We start from the raw sequence: 20091 nt of genomic DNA on the forward strand, positions 1-20091 counted from the left end.
ATAGCACAAGGACCATAACTGCTGAATGGTAAAAGTGACCATCACCAATTTGAAATTGACCTCCATTTTGTCATCAGTAACAACATGTTAAAATTTGAAAAGCTTTGGTTGAACGGTTCACGAGTTAAAGCACGGGCACGACTAGAAACACCATTTTTAAATCTTTCAAGAACCATAACTCCTGAACGGTAAAAGTGACAATCACCAATTTGTACTTTACCTCCATTTTGTCATCAGTAACAACATTTTAAAATTTGAAAAGCTTTGGTTGAATGGTTCATGAGTAAATGCACGACACTGTTCGGCAGCCGCCCACCCACACTAAATCCCCAAATCAATAACTGATTTTTCTGTTGGAACTCCGGTTAACAATTATTTCAATATTGGTTCAATTTGAATTTTGCCATGTTATTGACATTCTTATACCATTCCCTACTCCTAAATCCCCCCTTTTTAGTCTTTAGTGACCCCTGCATGTAATAAATTGATATTGAAATAATTTGCCCTAGGTGGGGCATAAAAAGAAAATTTAAAATATGCCCACTTTTTACACCACCCTCAATGTTTATTATCTAGAACTCTGTTCATCATTTTGTTTTCATATCATTTTTTGTTCTTTTCATTTTTTTAGATTTTTTTTTCTTTTTTTAACAGAGCTCTAGATAATAAAAATATCAGATGTTTAAGGTGAGAGGTATAAACAAAGACATTCAAAATCAGAATATTGCAAAATTTTAAGACAATGTTAGAATGGAAAAAACAGAGAAGATAGCCATTTTTGAAACCAAAAAAAAAAAATGTACCGATTGACAAAAAACAATTTAAGAGGCTGTCAGAGTGACAGCAAACTGGATTTTTTAACATTGATTTGTGTCCTGGCATTTTTCAATAGCACAAGGACCATAACTGCTGAACGGTAAAAGTGACCATCACCAATTTGAAATTGACCTCCATTTTGTCATCAGTAACAACATGTTAAAATTTGAAAAGCTTTGGTTGAACGGTTCACGAGTTAAAGCACGGGCACCACTTGAAACACCATTTTTCAATCTTTCAAGAACCATAACTCCTGAACGGTAAAAGTGACAATCACCAATTTGTACTTGACCTCCATTTTGTCATCAGTAACAACATTTTAAAATTTGAAAAGCTTTGGTTGAATGGTTCATGAGTAAATGCACGACACTGTTCGGCAGCCGCCCACCCACAGTACATCCCCAAATCAATAACTGATTTTTCCGTCGGAAATCCGGTTAACAATTATTTCAATATTGGCTCAATTTGAATTTGCCATGTTATTGACATTCTAATACCATTCCCTACTCCTAAATCCCCCCTTTTTAATCTTTAGTGACCCCTGCATGTAATAAATTGATATTGAAATAATTTGCCCTAGGTGGGGCATAAAAAGAAAATTTAAAATATGCCCACTTTTCACACCACCCTCAATGTTTATTATCTAGAACTCTGTTCATCATTTTGTTTTCATATCATTTTTTGTTCTTTTCATTTTTTTAGATTTTTTTTTCTTTTTTTAACAGAGCTCTAGATAATAAAAATATCAGATGTTTAAGGTGAGAGGTATAAACAAAGACATTCAAAATCAGAATATTGCAAAATTTTAAGACAATGTTAGACAAAATGTTAGAGTGGAAAATACAGAGAAGATAGCCATTTTTGAAACCCCCAAAAAAAAATGTACCGATTGACAAAAAAACAATTTAAGAGGCTGTCAGAGTGACAGCAAACTGGATTTTTTAACATTGATTTGTGTCCTGGCATTTTTCAATAGCACAAGGACCATAACTGCTGAACGGTAAAAGTGACCATCACCAATTTGAAATTGACCTCCATTTTGTCATCAGTAACAACATGTTAAAATTTGAAAAGCTTTGGTTGAACGGTTCACGAGTTAAAGCACGGGCACGACTAGAAACACCATTTTTCAATCTTTCAAGAACCATAACTCCTGAACGGTAAAAGTGACAATCACCAATTTGTACTTGACCTCCATTTTGTCATCAGTAACAACATTTTAAAATTTGAAAAGCTTTGGTTGAATGGTTCATGAGTAAATGCACGACACTGTTCGGCAGCCGCCCACCCACACTAAATCCCCAAATCAATAACCGATTTTTCCGTTGGAAATCCGGTTAACAATTATTTCAATATTGGTTCAATTTGAATTTTGCCATGTTATTGACATTCTTATACCATTCCCTACTCCTAAATCCCCCCTTTTTAGTCTTTAGTGACCCCTGCATGTAATAAATTGATATTGAAATAATTTGCCCTAGGTGGGGCATAAAAAGAAAATTTAAAATATGCCCACTTTTTACACCACCCTCAATGTTTATTATCTAGAACTCTGTTCATCATTTTGTTTTCATATCATTTTTTGTTCTTTTCATTTTTTTAGATTTTTTTTTCTTTTTTTAACAGAGCTCTAGATAATAAAAATATCAGATGTTTAAGGTGAGAGGTATAAACAAAGACATTCAAAATCAGAATATTGCAAAATTTTAAGACAATGTTAGAATGGAAAAAACAGAGAAGATAGCCATTTTTGAAACCAAAAAAAAAAATGTACCGATTGACAAAAAAACAATTTAAGAGGCTGTCAGAGTGACAGCAAACTGGATTTTTTAACATTGATTTGTGTCCTGGCATTTTTCAATAGCACAAGGACCATAACTGCTGAACGGTAAAAGTGACCATCACCAATTTGAAATTGACCTCCAGTTTGTCATCAGTAACAACATGTTAAAATTTGAAAAGCTTTGGTTGAACGGTTCACGAGTTAAAGCACGGGCACCACTTGAAACACCATTTTTCAATCTTTCAAGAACCATAACTCCTGAACGGTAAAAGTGACAATCACCAATTTGTACTTGACCTCCATTTTGTCATCAGTAACAACATTTTAAAATTTGAAAAGCTTTGGTTGAATGGTTCATGAGTAAATGCACGACACTGTTCGGCAGCCGCCCACGCACAGTACATCCCCAAATAAAAAACTGATTTTACGGTCGGAAATGTGGTTAACAATTATTTCAATATTAGCTCAATTTGAATTTGCCATGTTATTGACATTCTAATACCATTCCCTACTCCTAAATCCCCCCTTTTTAATCTTTAGTGACCCCTGCATGTAATAAATTGATATTGAAATAATTTGCCCTAGGTGGGGCATAAAAAGAAAATTTAAAATATGCCCACTTTTTACACCACCCTCAAGGTTTATTATCTAGAACTCTGTTCATCATTTTGTTTTCATATCATTTTTTGTTCTTTTCATTTTTTTAGATTTTTTTTTCTTTTTTTAACAGAGCTCTAGATAATAAAAATATCAGATGTTTAAGGTGAGAGGTATAAACAAAGACATTCAAAATCAGAATATTGCAAAATTTTAAGACAATGTTAGACAAAATGTTAGAGTGGAAAATACAGAGAAGATAGCCATTTTTGAAACCAAAAAATAAAAATGTACCGATTGACAAAAAAAACAATTTAAGAGGCTGTCAGAGTGACAGCAAACTGGATTTTTTAACATTGATTTGTGTCCTGGCATTTTTCAATAGCACAAGGACCATAACTGCTGAACGGTAAAAGTGACCATCACCAATTTGAGATTGACCTCCATTTTGTCATCAGTAACAACATGTTAAAATTTGAAAAGCTTTGGTTGAACGGTTCACGAGTTAAAGCACGGGCACGACTGGAAACACCATTTTCAATCTTTCAAGAACCATAACTCCTGAACGGTAAAAGTGACAATCACCAATTTGTACTTGACCTCCATTTTGTCATCAGTAACAACATTTTAAAATTTGAAAAGCTTTGGTTGAATGGTTCATGAGTAAATGCACGACACTGTTCGGCAGCCGCCCACCCACAGTACATCCCCAAATCAATAACTGATTTTTCCGTCGGAAATCCGGTTAACAATTATTTCAATATTGGCTCAATTTGAATTTGCCATGTTATTGACATTCTAATACCATTCCCTACTCCTAAATCCCCCCTTTTTAATCTTTAGTGACCCCTGCATGTAATAAATTGATATTGAAATAATTTGCCCTAGGTGGGGCATAAAAAGAAAATTTAAAAAAATGCCCACTTTTTACACCACCCTCAATGTTTATTATCTAGAACTCTGTTCATCATTTTGTTTTCATATCATTTTTTGTTCTTTTCATTTTTTTAGATTTTTTTTTTTTTTTTAACAGAGCTCTAGATAATTAAAATATCAGATGTTAAAGGTGAGAGGTATAAACAAAGACATTCAAAATCAGAATATTGCAAAATTTTAAGACAATGTTAGAATGGAAAATACAGAGAAGATAGCCATTTTTGAAACCAAAAAAAAAAAAAATGTACCGATTGACAAAAAAACAATTTAAGAGGCTGTCAGAGTGACAGCAAACTGGATTTTTTAACATTGATTTGTGTCCTGGCATTTTTCAATAGCACAAGGACCATAACTGCTGAACGGTAAAAGTGACCATCACCAATTTGAAATTGACCTCCATTTTGTCATCAGTAACAACATGTTAAAATTTGAAAAGCTTTGGTTGAACGGTTCACGAGTTAAAGCACGGGCACGACTGGAAACACCATTTTCAATCTTTCAAGAACCATAACTCCTGAACGGTAAAAGTGACAATCACCAATTTGTACTTGACCTCCATTTTGTCATCAGTAACAACATTTTAAAATTTGAAAAGCTTTGGTTGAATGGTTCATGAGTAAATGCACGACACTGTTCGGCAGCCGCCCACGCACAGTACATCCCCAAATCAATAACTGATTTTACGGTCGGAAATCCGGTTAACAATTATTTCAATATTGGCTCAATTTGAATTTGCCATGTTATTGACATTCTAATACCATTCCCTACTTCTAAATCCCCCCTTTTTAATCTTTAGTGACCTCTGCATGTAATAAATTGATATTGAAATAATTTGCCCTAGGTGGGGCATAAAAAGAAAATTTAAAATATGCCCACTTTTTACACCACCCTCAATGTTTATTATCTAGAACTCTGTTCATCATTTTGTTTTCATATCATTTTTTGTTCTTTTCATTTTTTTAGATTTTTTTTTCTTTTTTTAACAGAGCTCTAGATAATAAAAATATCAGATGTTTAAGGTGAGAGGTATAAACAAAGACATTCAAAATCAGAATATTGCAAAATTTTAAGACAATGTTAGACAAAATGTTAGAGTGGAAAATACAGAGAAGATAGCCATTTTTGAAACCAAAAAAAACAAATGTACCGATTGACAAAAAAACAATTTAAGAGGCTGTCAGAGTGACAGCAAACTGGATTTTTTAACATTGATTTGTGTCCTGGCATTTTTCAATAGCACAAGGACCATAACTGCTGAACGGTAAAAGTGACCATCACCAAATTGAAATTGACCTCCATTTTGTCATCAGTAACAACATGTTAAAATTTGAAAAGCTTTGGTTGAACGGTTCACGAGTTAAAGCACGGGCACGACTGGAAACACCATTTTTCAATCTTTCAAGAACCATAACTCCTGAACGGTAAAAGTGACAATCACCAATTTGTACTTGACCTCCATTTTGTCATCAGTAACAACATTTTAAAATTTGAAAAGCTTTGGTTGAATGGTTCATGAGTAAATGCACGACACTGTTCGGCAGCCGCCCACCCACAGTAAATCCCCAAATCAATAACTGATTTTTCTGTTGGAACTCCGGTTAACAATTATTTCAATATTGGTTCAATTTGAATTTTGCCATGTTATTGACATTCTAATACCATTCCCTACTCCTAAATCCCCCCTTTTTAATCTTTAGTGACCCCTGCATGTAATAAATTGATATTGAAATAATTTGCCCTATGTGGGGCGTTAAAAGAAAATTTAAAATATGCCCACTTTTTACACCACCCTCAATGTTTATTATCTAGAACTCTGTTCATCATTTTGTTTTCATATCATTTTTTGTTCTTTTCATTTTTTTAGATTTTTTTTTCTTTTTTTAACAGAGCTCTAGATAATAAAAATATCAGATGTTTAAGGTGAGAGGTATAAACAAAGACATTCAAAATCAGAATATTGCAAAATTTTAAGACAATGTTAGACAAAATGTTAGAGTGGAAAATACAGAGAAGATGGCCATTTTTGAACCCAAAAAAAAAAAATGTACCGATTGACAAAAAAACAATTTAAGAGGCTGTCAGAGTGACAGCAAACTGGATTTTTTAACATTGATTTGTGTCCTGGCATTTTTCAATAGCACAAGGACCATAACTGCTGAATGGTAAAAGTGACCATCACCAATTTGAAATTGACCTCCATTTTGTCATCAGTAACAACATGTTAAAATTTGAAAAGCTTTGGTTGAACGGTTCACGAGTTAAAGCACGGGCACGACTAGAAACACCATTTTTTAATCTTTCAAGAACCATAACTCCTGAACGGTAAAAGTGACAATCACCAATTTGTACTTTACCTCCATTTTGTCATCAGTAACAACATTTTAAAATTTGAAAAGCTTTGGTTGAATGGTTCATGAGTAAATGCACGACACTGTTCGGCAGCCGCCCACCCACACTAAATCCCCAAATCAATAACTGATTTTTCTGTTGGAAATCCGGTTAACAATTATTTCAATATTGGTTCAATTTGAATTTTGCCATGTTATTGACATTCTTATACCATTCCCTACTCCTAAATCCCCCCTTTTTAGTCTTTAGTGACCCCTGCATGTAATAAATTGATATTGAAATAATTTGCCCTAGGTGGGGCATAAAAAGAAAATTTAAAATATGCCCACTTTTTACACCACCCTCAATGTTTATTATCTAGAACTCTGTTCATCATTTTGTTTTCATATCATTTTTTGTTCTTTTCATTTTTTTAGATTTTTTTTTCTTTTTTTAACAGAGCTCTAGATAATAAAAATATCAGATGTTTAAGGTGAGAGGTATAAACAAAGACATTCAAAATCAGAATATTGCAAAAATTTTAAGACAATGTTAGAATGGAAAAAACAGAGAAGATAGCCATTTTTGAAACCAAAAAAAAAAAATGTACCGATTGACAAAAAACAATTTAAGAGGCTGTCAGAGTGACAGCAAACTGGATTTTTTAACATTGATTTGTGTCCTGGCATTTTTCAATAGCACAAGGACCATAACTGCTGAACGGTAAAAGTGACCATCACCAATTTGAAATTGACCTCCATTTTGTCATCAGTAACAACATGTTAAAATTTGAAAAGCTTTGGTTGAACGGTTCACGAGTTAAAGCACGGGCACGACTGGAAACACCATTTTCAATCTTTCAAGAACCATAACTCCTGAACGGTAAAAGTGACAATCACCAATTTGTACTTGACCTCCATTTTGTCATCAGTAACAACATTTTAAAATTTGAAAAGCTTTGGTTGAATGGTTCATGAGTAAATGCACGACACTGTTCGGCAGCCGCCCACCCACAGTACATCCCCAAATCAATAACTGATTTTTCCGTCGGAAATCCGGTTAACAATTATTTCAATATTGGCTCAATTTGAATTTGCCATGTTATTGACATTCTAATACCATTCCCTACTCCTAAATCCCCCCTTTTTAATCTTTAGTGACCCCTGCATGTAATAAATTGATATTGAAATAATTTGCCCTAGGTGGGGCATAAAAAGAAAATTTAAAATATGCCCACTTTTCACACCACCCTCAATGTTTATTATCTAGAACTCTGTTCATCATTTTGTTTTCATATCATTTTTTGTTCTTTTCATTTTTTTAGATTTTTTTTTCTTTTTTTAACAGAGCTCTAGATAATAAAAATATCAGATGTTTAAGGTGAGAGGTATAAACAAAGACATTCAAAATCAGAATATTGCAAAATTTTAAGACAATGTTAGACAAAATGTTAGAGTGGAAAATACAGAGAAGATAGCCATTTTTGAAACCCCCAAAAAAAAATGTACCGATTGACAAAAAAACAATTTAAGAGGCTGTCAGAGTGACAGCAAACTGGATTTTTTAACATTGATTTGTGTCCTGGCATTTTTCAATAGCACAAGGACCATAACTGCTGAACGGTAAAAGTGACCATCACCAATTTGAAATTGACCTCCATTTTGTCATCAGTAACAACATGTTAAAATTTGAAAAGCTTTGGTTGAACGGTTCACGAGTTAAAGCACGGGCACGACTAGAAACACCATTTTTCAATCTTTCAAGAACCATAACTCCTGAACGGTAAAAGTGACAATCACCAATTTGTACTTGACCTCCATTTTGTCATCAGTAACAACATTTTAAAATTTGAAAAGCTTTGGTTGAATGGTTCATGAGTAAATGCACGACACTGTTCGGCAGCCGCCCACCCACACTAAATCCCCAAATCAATAACCGATTTTTCCGTTGGAAATCCGGTTAACAATTATTTCAATATTGGTTCAATTTGAATTTTGCCATGTTATTGACATTCTTATACCATTCCCTACTCCTAAATCCCCCCTTTTTAGTCTTTAGTGACCCCTGCATGTAATAAATTGATATTGAAATAATTTGCCCTAGGTGGGGCATAAAAAGAAAATTTAAAATATGCCCACTTTTTACACCACCCTCAATGTTTATTATCTAGAACTCTGTTCATCATTTTGTTTTCATATCATTTTTTGTTCTTTTCATTTTTTTAGATTTTTTTTTCTTTTTTTAACAGAGCTCTAGATAATAAAAATATCAGATGTTTAAGGTGAGAGGTATAAACAAAGACATTCAAAATCAGAATATTGCAAAATTTTAAGACAATGTTAGAATGGAAAAAACAGAGAAGATAGCCATTTTTGAAACCAAAAAAAAAAATGTACCGATTGACAAAAAAACAATTTAAGAGGCTGTCAGAGTGACAGCAAACTGGATTTTTTAACATTGATTTGTGTCCTGGCATTTTTCAATAGCACAAGGACCATAACTGCTGAACGGTAAAAGTGACCATCACCAATTTGAAATTGACCTCCAGTTTGTCATCAGTAACAACATGTTAAAATTTGAAAAGCTTTGGTTGAACGGTTCACGAGTTAAAGCACGGGCACCACTTGAAACACCATTTTTCAATCTTTCAAGAACCATAACTCCTGAACGGTAAAAGTGACAATCACCAATTTGTACTTGACCTCCATTTTGTCATCAGTAACAACATTTTAAAATTTGAAAAGCTTTGGTTGAATGGTTCATGAGTAAATGCACGACACTGTTCGGCAGCCGCCCACCCACAGTACATCCCCAAATCAATAACTGATTTTTCCGTCGGAAATCCGGTTAACAATTATTTCAATATTGGCTCAATTTGAATTTGCCATGTTATTGACATTCTAATACCATTCCCTACTCCTAAATCCCCCCTTTTTAATCTTTAGTGACCCCTGCATGTAATAAATTGATATTGAAATAATTTGCCCTAGGTGGGGCATAAAAAGAAAATTTAAAATATGCCCACTTTTCACACCACCCTCAATGTTTATTATCTAGAACTCTGTTCATCATTTTGTTTTCATATCATTTTTTGTTCTTTTCATTTTTTTAGATTTTTTTAGATTTTTTTAACAGAGCTCTAGATAATAAAAATATCAGATGTTTAAGGTGAGAGGTATAAACAAAGACATTCAAAATCAGAATATTGCAAAATTTTAAGACAATGTTAGACAAAATATTAGAGTGGAAAATACAGAGAAGATAGCCATTTTTGAAACCCCCAAAAAAAAATGTACCGATTGACAAAAAAACAATTTAAGAGGCTGTCAGAGTGACAGCAAACTGGATTTTTTAACATTGATTTGTGTCCTGGCATTTTTCAATAGCACAAGGACCATAACTGCTGAACGGTAAAAGTGACCATCACCAATTTGAAATTGACCTCCATTTTGTCATCAGTAACAACATGTTAAAATTTGAAAAGCTTTGGTTGAACGGTTCACGAGTTAAAGCACGGGCACGACTAGAAACACCATTTTTCAATCTTTCAAGAACCATAACTCCTGAACGGTAAAAGTGACAATCACCAATTTGTACTTGACCTCCATTTTGTCATCAGTAACAACATTTTAAAATTTGAAAAGCTTTGGTTGAATGGTTCATGAGTAAATGCACGACACTGTTCGGCAGCCGCCCACCCACACTAAATCCCCAAATCAATAACCGATTTTTCCGTTGGAAATCCGGTTAACAATTATTTCAATATTGGTTCAATTTGAATTTTGCCATGTTATTGACATTCTTATACCATTCCCTACTCCTAAATCCCCCCTTTTTAGTCTTTAGTGACCCCTGCATGTAATAAATTGATATTGAAATAATTTGCCCTAGGTGGGGCATAAAAAGAAAATTTAAAATATGCCCACTTTTTACACCACCCTCAATGTTTATTATCTAGAACTCTGTTCATCATTTTGTTTTCATATCATTTTTTGTTCTTTTCATTTTTTTAGATTTTTTTTTCTTTTTTTAACAGAGCTCTAGATAATAAAAATATCAGATGTTTAAGGTGAGAGGTATAAACAAAGACATTCAAAATCAGAATATTGCAAAATTTTAAGACAATGTTAGAATGGAAAAAACAGAGAAGATAGCCATTTTTGAAACCAAAAAAAAAAATGTACCGATTGACAAAAAAACAATTTAAGAGGCTGTCAGAGTGACAGCAAACTGGATTTTTTAACATTGATTTGTGTCCTGGCATTTTTCAATAGCACAAGGACCATAACTGCTGAACGGTAAAAGTGACCATCACCAATTTGAAATTGACCTCCAGTTTGTCATCAGTAACAACATGTTAAAATTTGAAAAGCTTTGGTTGAACGGTTCACGAGTTAAAGCACGGGCACCACTTGAAACACCATTTTTCAATCTTTCAAGAACCATAACTCCTGAACGGTAAAAGTGACAATCACCAATTTGTACTTGACCTCCATTTTGTCATCAGTAACAACATTTTAAAATTTGAAAAGCTTTGGTTGAATGGTTCATGAGTAAATGCACGACACTGTTCGGCAGCCGCCCACGCACAGTACATCCCCAAATAAAAAACTGATTTTACGGTCGGAAATGTGGTTAACAATTATTTCAATATTGGCTCAATTTGAATTTGCCATGTTATTGACATTCTAATACCATTCCCTACTCCTAAATCCCCCCTTTTTAATCTTTAGTGACCCCTGCATGTAATAAATTGATATTGAAATAATTTGCCCTAGGTGGGGCAGAAAAAGAAAATTTAAAATATGCCCACTTTTTACACCACCCTCAAGGTTTATTATCTAGAACTCTGTTCATCATTTTGTTTTCATATCATTTTTTGTTCTTTTCATTTTTTTAGATTTTTTTTTCTTTTTTTAACAGAGCTCTAGATAATAAAAATATCAGATGTTTAAGGTGAGAGGTATAAACAAAGACATTCAAAATCAGAATATTGCAAAATTTTAAGACAATGTTAGACAAAATGTTAGAGTGGAAAATACAGAGAAGATAGCCATTTTTGAAACCAAAAAATAAAAATGTACCGATTGACAAAAAAAACAATTTAAGAGGCTGTCAGAGTGACAGCAAACTGGATTTTTTAACATTGATTTGTGTCCTGGCATTTTTCAATAGCACAAGGACCATAACTGCTGAACGGTAAAAGTGACCATCACCAATTTGAGATTGACCTCCATTTTGTCATCAGTAACAACATGTTAAAATTTGAAAAGCTTTGGTTGAATGGTTCATGAGTAAATGCACGACACTGTTTGGCAGCCGCCCACCCACACTAAATCCCCAAATCAATAACTGATTTTTCCGTTGGAAATCCGGTTAACAATTATTTCAATATTGGTTCAATTTGAATTTTGCCATGTTATTGACATTCTTATACCATTCCCTACTCCTAAATCCCCCCTTTTTAGTCTTTAGTGACCCCTGCATGTAATAAATTGATATTGAAATAATTTGCCCTAGGTGGGGCATAAAAAGAAAATTTAAAATATGCCACTTTTTACACCACCCTCAATGTTTATTATCTAGAACTCTGTTCATCATTTTGTTTTCATATCATTTTTTGTTCTTTTCATTTTTTTAGATTTTTTTTTTCTTTTTTTAACAGAGCTCTAGATAATAAAAATATCAGATGTTTAAGGTGAGAGGTATAAACAAAGACATTCAAAATCAGAATATTGCAAAATTTTAAGACAATGTTAGAATGGAAAATACAGAGAAGATAGCCATTTTTGAAACCAAAAAAAAAAAAATGTACCGATTGACAAAAAACAATTTAAGAGGCTGTCAGAGTGACAGCAAACTGGATTTTTTAACATTGATTTGTGTCCTGGCATTTTTCAATAGCACAAGGACCATAACTGCTGAACGGTAAAAGTGACCATCACCAATTTGAAATTGACCTCCATTTTGTCATCAGTAACAACATGTTAAAATTTGAAAAGCTTTGGTTGAACGGTTCACGAGTTAAAGCACGGGCACGACTGGAAACACCATTTTCAATCTTTCAAGAACCATAACTCCTGAACGGTAAAAGTGACAATCACCAATTTGTACTTGACCTCCATTTTGTCATCAGTAACAACATTTTTAAATTTGAAAAGCTTTGGTTGAATGGTTCATGAGTAAATGCACGACACTGTTCGGCAGCCGCCCACGCACAGTACATCCCAAAATCAATAACTGATTTTACGGTCGGAAATCCGGTTAACAATTATTTCAATATTGGCTCAATTTGAATTTGCCATGTTATTGACATTCTAATACCATTCCCTACTCCTAAATCCCCCCTTTTTAGTCTTTAGTGACCCCTGCATGTAATAAATTGATATTGAAATAATTTGCCCTAGGTGGGGCATAAAAAGAAAATTTAAAATATGCCACTTTTTACACCACCCTCAATGTTTATTATCTAGAACTCTGTTCATCATTTTGTTTTCATATCATTTTTTATTCTTTTCATTTTTTTAGATTTTTTTTTCTTTTTTTAACAGAGCTCTAGATAATAAAAATATCAGATGTTTAAGGTGAGAGGTATAAACAAAGACATTCAAAATCAGAATATTGCAAAATTTTAAGACAATGTTAGAATGGAAAATACAGAGAAGATAGCCATTTTTGAAACCAAAAAAAAAAAATGTACCGATTGACAAAAAACAATTTAAGAGGCTGTCAGAGTGACAGCAAACTGGATTTTTTAACATTGATTTGTGTCCTGGCATTTTTCAATAGCACAAGGACCATAACTGCTGAACGGTAAAAGTGACCATCACCAAATTGAAATTGACCTCCATTTTGTCATCAGTAACAACATGTTAAAATTTGAAAAGCTTTGGTTGAACGGTTCACGAGTTAAAGCACGGGCACGACTGGAAACACCATTTTCAATCTTTCAAGAACCATAACTCCTGAACGGTAAAAGTGACAATCACCAATTTGTACTTTACCTCCATTTTGTCATCAGTAACAACATTTTAAAATTTGAAAAGCTTTGGTTGAATGGTTCATGAGTAAATGCACGACACTGTTCGGCAGCCGCCCACGCACAGTACATCCCCAAATCAATAACTGATTTTACGGTCGGAAATCCGGTTAACAATTATTTCAATATTGGCTCAATTTGAATTTGCCATGTTATTGACATTCTAATACCATTCCCTACTCCTAAATCCCCCCTTTTTAATCTTTAGTGACCCCTGCATGTAATAAATTGATATTGAAATAATTTGCCCTAGGTGGGGCATAAAAAGAAAATTTAAAATATGCCCACTTTTTACACCACCCTCAATGTTTATTATCTAGAACTCTGTTCATCATTTTGTTTTCATATCATTTTTTGTTCTTTTCATTTTTTTAGATTTTTTTTCTTTTTTTAACAGAGCTCTAGATAATAAAAATATCAGATGTTTAAGGTGAGAGGTATAAACAAAGACATTCAAAATCAGAATATTGCAAAATTTTAAGACAATGTTAGACAAAATGTTAGAGTGGAAAATACAGAGAAGATAGCCATTTTTGAAACCAAAAAATAAAAATGTACCGATTGACAAAAAAAACAATTTAAGAGGCTGTCAGAGTGACAGCAAACTGGATTTTTTAACATTGATTTGTGTCCTGGCATTTTTCAATAGCACAAGGACCATAACTGCTGAACGGTAAAAGTGACCATCACCAATTTGAGATTGACCTCCATTTTGTCATCAGTAACAACATGTTAAAATTTGAAAAGCTTTGGTTGAACGGTTCACGAGTTAAAGCACGGGCACGACTAGAAACACCATTTTTCAATCTTTCAAGAACCATAACTCCTGAACGGTAAAAGTGACAATCACCAATTTGTACTTGACCTCCATTTTGTCATCAGTAACAACATTTTAAAATTTGAAAAGCTTTGGTTGAATGGTTCATGAGTAAATGCACGACACTGTTCGGCAGCTGCCCACCCACACTAAATCCCCAAATCAATAACTGATTTTTCCGTTGGAAATCCGGTTAACAATTATTTCAATATTGGTTCAATTTGAATTTTGCCATGTTATTGACATTCTTATACCATTCCCTACTCCTAAATCCCCCCTTTTTAGTCTTTAGTGACCCCTGCATGTAATAAATTGATATTGAAATAATTTGCCCTAGGTGGGGCATAAAAAGAAAATTTAAAATATGCCACTTTTTACACCACCCTCAATGTTTATTATCTAGAACTCTGTTCATCATTTTGTTTTCATATCATTTTTTGTTCTTTTCATTTTTTTAGATTTTTTTTTCTTTTTTTAACAGAGCTCTAGATAATAAAAATATCAGATGTTTAAGGTGAGAGGTATAAACAAAGACATTCAAAATCAGAATATTGCAAAATTTTAAGACAATGTTAGAATGGAAAATACAGAGAAGATAGCCATTTTTGAAACAAACAAAAAAAAAATGTCCCGATTGACAAAAAACAATTTAAGAGGCTGTCAGAGTGACAGCAAACTGGATTTTTTAACATTGATTTGTGTCCTGGCATTTTTCAATAGCACAAGGACCATAACTGCTGAACGGTAAAAGTGACCATCACCAATTTGAAATTGACCTCCATTTTGTCATCAGTAACAACATGTTAAAATTTGAAAAGCTTTGGTTGAACGGTTCACGAGTTAAAGCACGGGCACGACTGGAAACACCATTTTCAATCTTTCAAGAACCATAACTCCTGAACGGTAAAAGTGACAATCACCAATTTGTACTTGACCTCCATTTTGTCATCAGTAACAACATTTTAAAATTTGAAAAGCTTTGGTTGAATGGTTCATGAGTAAATGCACGACACTGTTCGGCAGCCGCCCACCCACACTAAATCCCCAAATCAATAACTGATTTTTCCGTTGGAAATCCGGTTAACAATTATTTCAATATTGGTTCAATTTGAATTTTGCCATGTTATTGACATTCTTATACCATTCCCTACTCCTAAATCCCCCCTTTTTAGTCTTTAGTGACCCCTGCATGTAATAAATTGATATTGAAATAATTTGCCCTAGGTGGGGCATAAAAAGAAAATTTAAAATATGCCACTTTTTACACCACCCTCAATGTTTATTATCTAGAACTCTGTTCATCATTTTGTTTTCATATCATTTTTTGTTCTTTTCATTTTTTTAGATTTTTTTTTCTTTTTTTAACAGAGCTCTAGATAATAAAAATATCAGATGTTTAAGGTGAGAGGTATAAACAAAGACATTCAAAATCAGAATATTGCAAAATTTTAAGACAATGTTAGAATGGAAAATACAGAGAAGATAGCCATTTTTGAAACCAAAAAAAAAAAATGTACCGATTGACAAAAAACAATTTAAGAGGCTGTCAGAGTGACAGCAAACTGGATTTTTTAACATTGATTTGTGTCCTGGCATTTTTCAATAGCACAAGGACCATAACTGCTGAACGGTAAAAGTGACCATCACCAAATTGAAATTGACCTCCATTTTGTCATCAGTAACAACATGTTAAAATTTGAAAAGCTTTGGTTGAACGGTTCACGAGTTAAAGCACGGGCACGACTGGAAACACCATTTTCAATCTTTCAAGAACCATAACTCCTGAACGGTAAAAGTGACAATCACCAATTTGTACTTTACCTCCATTTTGTCATCAGTAACAACATTTTAAAATTTGAAAAGCTTTGGTTGAATGGTTCATGAGTAAATGCACGACACTGTTCGGCAGCCGCCCACGCACAGTACATCCCCAAATCAATAACTGATTTTACGGTCGGAAATCCGGTTAACAATTATTTCAATATTGGCTCAATTTGAATTTGCCATGTTATTGACATTCTAATACCATTCCCTACTCCTAAATCCCCCCTTTTTAATCTTTAGTGACCCCTGCATGTAATAAATTGATATTGAAATAATTTGCCCTAGGTGGGGCATAAAAAGAAAATTTAAAATATGCCCACTTTTTACACCACCCTCAATGTTTATTATCTAGAACTCTGTTCATCATTTTGTTTTCATATCATTTTTTGTTCTTTTCATTTTTTTAGATTTTTTTTCTTTTTTTAACAGAGCTCTAGATAATAAAAATATCAGATGTTTAAGGTGAGAGGTATAAACAAAGACATTCAAAATCAGAATATTGCAAAATTTTAAGACAATGTTAGACAAAATGTTAGAGTGGAAAATACAGAGAAGATAGCCATTTTTGAAACCAAAAAATAAAAATGTACCGATTGACAAAAAAAACAATTTAAGAGGCTGTCAGAGTGACAGCAAACTGGATTTTTTAACATTGATTTGTGTCCTGGCATTTTTCAATAGCACAAGGACCATAACTGCTGAACGGTAAAAGTGACCATCACCAATTTGAGATTGACCTCCATTTTGTCATCAGTAACAACATGTTAAAATTTGAAAAGCTTTGGTTGAACGGTTCACGAGTTAAAGCACGGGCACGACTAGAAACACCATTTTTCAATCTTTCAAGAACCATAACTCCTGAACGGTAAAAGTGACAATCACCAATTTGTACTTGACCTCCATTTTGTCATCAGTAACAACATTTTAAAATTTGAAAAGCTTTGGTTGAATGGTTCATGAGTAAATGCACGACACTGTTCGGCAGCCGCCCACCCACACTAAATCCCCAAATCAATAACTGATTTTTCCGTTGGAAATCCGGTTAACAATTATTTCAATATTGGTTCAATTTGAATTTTGCCATGTTATTGACATTCTTATACCATTCCCTACTCCTAAATCCCCCCTTTTTAGTCTTTAGTGACCCCTGCATGTAATAAATTGATATTGAAATAATTTGCCCTAGGTGGGGCATAAAAAGAAAATTTAAAATATGCCACTTTTTACACCACCCTCAATGTTTATTATCTAGAACTCTGTTCATCATTTTGTTTTCATATCATTTTTTGTTCTTTTCATTTTTTTAGATTTTTTTTTCTTTTTTTAACAGAGCTCTAGATAATAAAAATATCAGATGTTTAAGGTGAGAGGTATAAACAAAGACATTCAAAATCAGAATATTGCAAAATTTTAAGACAATGTTAGAATGGAAAATACAGAGAAGATAGCCATTTTTGAAACAAACAAAAAAAAAATGTCCCGATTGACAAAAAACAATTTAAGAGGCTGTCAGAGTGACAGCAAACTGGATTTTTTAACATTGATTTGTGTCCTGGCATTTTTCAATAGCACAAGGACCATAACTGCTGAACGGTAAAAGTGACCATCACCAATTTGAAATTGACCTCCATTTTGTCATCAGTAACAACATGTTAAAATTTGAAAAGCTTTGGTTGAACGGTTCACGAGTTAAAGCACGGGCACGACTGGAAACACCATTTTCAATCTTTCAAGAACCATAACTCCTGAACGGTAAAAGTGACAATCACCAATTTGTACTTGACCTCCATTTTGTCATCAGTAACAACATTTTAAAATTTGAAAAGCTTTGGTTGAATGGTTCATGAGTAAATGCACGACACTGTTCGGCAGCCGCCCACCCACACTAAATCCCCAAATCAATAACTGATTTTTCCGTTGGAAATCCGGTTAACAATTATTTCAATATTGGTTCAATTTGAATTTTGCCATGTTATTGACATTCTTATACCATTCCCTACTCCTAAATCCCCCCTTTTTAGTCTTTAGTGACCCCTGCATGTAATAAATTGATATTGAAATAATTTGCCCTAGGTGGGGCATAAAAAGAAAATTTAAAATATGCCACTTTTTACACCACCCTCAATGTTTATTATCTAGAACTCTGTTCATCATTTTGTTTTCATATCATTTTTTGTTCTTTTCATTTTTTTAGATTTTTTTTTCTTTTTTTAACAGAGCTCTAGATAATAAAAATATCAGATGTTTAAGGTGAGAGGTATAAACAAAGACATTCAAAATCAGAATATTGCAAAATTTTAAGACAATGTTAGAATGGAAAATACAGAGAAGATAGCCATTTTTGAAACCAAAAAAAAAAAATGTACCGATTGACAAAAAACAATTTAAGAGGCTGTCAGAGTGACAGCAAACTGGATTTTTTAACATTGATTTGTGTCCTGGCATTTTTCAATAGCACAAGGACCATAACTGCTGAACGGTAAAAGTGACCATCACCAATTTGAAATTGACCTCCATTTTGTCATGATTAACAACATGTTAAAATTTGAAAAGCTTTGGTTGAACGGTTCACGAGTTAAAGCACGGGCACGACTGGAAACACCATTTTCAATCTTTCAAGAACCATAACTCCTGAACGGTAAAAGTGACAATCACCAATTTGTACTTGACCTCCATTTTGTCATCAGTAACAACATTTTAAAATTTGAAAAGCTTTGGTTGAATGGTTCATGAGTAAATGCACGACACTGTTCGGCAGCCGCCCACGCACAGTACATCCCCAAATCAATAACTGATTTTACGGTCGGAAATCCGGTTAACAATTATTTCAATATTGGCTCAATTTGAATTTGCCATGTTATTGACATTCTAATACCATTCCCTACTCCTAAATCCCCCCTTTTTAATCTTTAGTGACCCCTGCATGTAATAAATTGATATTGAAATAATTTGCCCTAGGTGGGGCATAAAAAGAAAATTTAAAATATGCCCACTTTTTACACCACCCTCAATGTTTGTTATCTAGAACTCTGTTCATCATTTTGTTTTCATATCATTTTTTGTTCTTTTCATTTTTTTAGATTTTTTTTTCTTTTTTTAACAGAGCTCTAGATAATAAAAATATCAGATGTTTAAGGTGAGAGGTATAAACAAAGACATTCAAAATCAGAATATTGCAAAATTTTAAGACAATGTTAGAATGGAAAATACAGAGAAGATAGCCATTTTTGAAACCAAAAAAAAAAAATGTACCGATTGACAAAAAACAATTTAAGAGGCTGTCAGAGTGACAGCAAACTGGATTTTTTAACATTGATTTGTGTCCTGGCATTTTTCAATAGCACAAGGACCATAACTGCTGAACGGTAAAAGTGACCATCACCAAATTGAAATTGACCTCCATTTTGTCATCAGTAACAACATGTTAAAATTTGAAAAGCTTTGGTTGAACGGTTCACGAGTTAAAGCACGGGCACGACTGGAAACACCATTTTCAATCTTTCAAGAACAATAACTCCTGAACGGTAAAAGTGACAATCACCAATTTGTACTTTACCTCCATTTTGTCATCAGTAACAACATTTTAAAATTTGAAAAGCTTTGGTTGAATGGTTCATGAGTAAATGCACGACACTGTTCGGCAGCCGCCCACGCACAGTACATCCCCAAATCAATAACTGATTTTACGGTCGGAAATCCGGTTAACAATTATTTCAATATCGGCTCAATTTGAATTTGCCATGTTATTGACATTCTAATACCATTCCCTACTCCTAAATCCCCCCTTTTTAATCTTTAGTGACCCCTGCATGTAATAAATTGATATTGAAATAATTTGCCCTAGGTGGGGCATAAAAAGAAAATTTAAAATATGCCCACTTTTTACACCACCCTCAATGTTTATTATCTAGAACTCTGTTCATCATTTTGTTTTCATATCATTTTTTGTTC

The sequence above is a fragment of the Mytilus californianus genome, unplaced genomic scaffold, assembly GCF_021869535.1.
Source record: "Mytilus californianus isolate M0D057914Y unplaced genomic scaffold, xbMytCali1.0.p SCAF_3, whole genome shotgun sequence".
Lineage (NCBI taxonomy): Eukaryota > Metazoa > Mollusca > Bivalvia > Mytilida > Mytilidae > Mytilus > Mytilus californianus.